Consider the following 2858-nt stretch of genomic DNA (forward strand, 5'->3'; position numbering starts at 1 on the left):
TCACTCTTCTACTTCTTTTGCAATTTACTTTTCCAATTTCTTTTGTAATTGTTCTTGTTGGATCAAGGAAGGATTTGAGATCTAGACTTGTTTTCTAGTCTCCTCTACTCCTGAGATCTTCAATCTCTCTTTTAATTTCTGCAATTGAGTTACATTTACTTCCTGTTTTTTTTAATTCTTCAACCACTTTTACTTTTCTGTTTAAGATTTACTTTACTTCAATTCATCTTCTATTCTTCTATTTATTGCAATTCACTTGTTCTTGTTTAAATTCTGAAATCCCAGCTCCCAATTCCTTTTATTATTCAAGTCATTTATATTTCTTGCACTTTAAGATTCAGTCATTTACATTTCTTGCAATCTAAGCTTCTGCAATTTAAATTGCTTGTTCTTTAAGATTCAGCACCCTTACTTCTTGTTCTCTTTAATTTACTACAATTCTTCTTTCTCCCTTTACATTTCATGCAATTTAGCTTCTCCCTTTACATTTCATGCAATTTAGCTTCTGCCAATTACAAACCACTCAACCCAATACTTGATTCGCTTGACTAAATCAACCATTAAACTAAAATTGCTCAATCCTTCAATCCCTGTGGGATCGACCTCACTCATGTGAGTTATTATTACTTGATGCGACCCGGTACACTTGTCGGTGAGTTTTGTGTTGGATCGTTTTCCACACATCAAGTTTTTGGCGCCGTTGCCGGGGATTAATTAGATTGACAATGATTAAGTAAGGTGGTGGTCTAGATTAAGCACTTTTTCTTTTTCTTTTTACTAAGCATACTAACTGTTTGAATTTTTGCTTAAGCTAGCACTAACTTCACTCTAGCAATAGAGTGTTTAATTCTGGTTCTTGGTTCTGTGTTTATGTCAAGAGGAAGAAGCAATGAATCCACACCTTTTGATCCTGAAACACTTTGGAGGTTGAGAAGAGAACCAAGAAATGGAAGAAAATCCAACAAATCCACAAGTGGGAGTGGCCAACGACAATGGTCAGCCCCAAAGGAGAGTATTGGCTTCATATAAATTTGCTAATCCAAGGCATTGTGGGAGTAGCATCCTTACCCCAAATGTCGATGCAAATAACTTTGAATTGAAGCCCCAACTCATCACCTTGGTGCAGAACAACTGTTCTTATGGAGGAGGCCCCTTGGAAGATCCAAACCAGCACCTATCCACCTTTCTAAGGATATGTGACACAGTGAAGATCAATGGTGTGCATCCTGACACTTACAAGCTACTGTTATTTCCATTTTTCCTGAGAGACAAAGCTACCCAATGGTTGGAGGCATTTCCAAGAGAAAGCATCAACAATTGGGAGGATCTAGTGAACAAGTTTCTAGCCAAGTTTTATCCTCCTCAAAAGATCATCAGGCTCAAAACAGAGGTCCAAACATTTACTCAGATGGATGGAGAGTCATTGTATGAAGCATGGGAGAGATACAAAGCTTTACTCAAGAAGTGTCCACCAGAGATGTTTACTGAATGGGATAAACTCCAAAATTTCTATGAAAGACTGACAATGAAAGCTCAAGAGGCACTTGACTATTCAGCAGGAGGCTTAATGCAACTCATGAAGACAGCTGAAGAAGCTCAGAACCTCATTGATATGGTGGCAAACAATCAATACTTCTTTTCTCATCAAAGACAATGCCAACCATCACAAAGAAAAGGAGTGCTAGAATTGGAAGGAGTGGACACCATCCTAGCTCAAAAAAAGATAATGCAGCAGCAGATTCAACAACAGTTTGAGCATATGGCCAAGAAAATTGATGGACTACAAATTTCTGCAGTAAATACACAAGGCCAATCTCAAACCTCACATAGGTGGAATCAACCTGAAGAAAGTTTTGGGACATTCAATTATGAGCAACAAAGCCCTGAGCAGGTACAATACAGGAATAACACTTCAAGTTCATTTCAACATAATTTTCATGGTGATGCACACAAGACACCCTGGAAGACTCAGTCTAATTCAAGGTGGGGTGAGCATCAGAATCAAGGACAAAGGGACTTCAACTCTGGCAGCCTCAGCAACACAAACAACTATAACCATTCATCCAATAATACTAACCAATTCAAAAACTCACAAAACACATATCACCAACCCCATAACAACTCACAAAACCACCAGAATAACTTTTCCACATCCACATTCTACCCACAAAATATCCCCGTAAATAATTCAAACAACCTTCAGCAACAACCATCTCATCTCACACAATCACAACCAAATCCAGACTCTCAAAGAATCTCTAGTCTAGAGATATTAATGGAGAAACTCATGAAAAATCAAGAGATGGCAAGACAAGATCAAGCCACAACAAGTAAAAACCAAGAAGCTTCAATCAGAAATCTTGAGAGGCATATAGAACAAATGGCTAAACGAATTGCAAAAATGGGTGAGAAGAGAGCAATTACCTTCCCCAATGTCACTGAAAGACAAAGGAAAGCTACAAAGTGGGAGGAGTGCAAAGCAATCATAGTGGAAAGTGAGAAGGAAGCCATCAATCAGGAAGAATACAACAGATAAGTTCCACAAGAATAGATAGAAGAGAAAAGTGAAGAGGAGAGAAAGACCAAGAATGCAAAAAGCTCAAAGAGAGACAAGGACATCCTTGAAACACAGCTACAAGAGAAGAAGGAAGGGGTGAAGCCATATGTCCCCAAACTTCCATACCCTCAGAGGTTCAAAAAAGAAAATGAGGATAAGCAATACTCAAATTTCCTGAACATATTCAAGACACTCAGCATCAATATTCCTTTCTTAGAAGCACTTGAACAGATGCCATTATATGCCAAATTTATGAAAGAAGTGCTAACAAAGAAAAGACCCTTGAAGGAAGGACAGATTG

Source organism: Arachis ipaensis, chromosome B3, assembly GCF_059453495.1.
Source record: "Arachis ipaensis isolate K30076 ecotype BB chromosome B3, ASM5945349v1, whole genome shotgun sequence".
Lineage (NCBI taxonomy): Eukaryota > Viridiplantae > Streptophyta > Magnoliopsida > Fabales > Fabaceae > Arachis > Arachis ipaensis.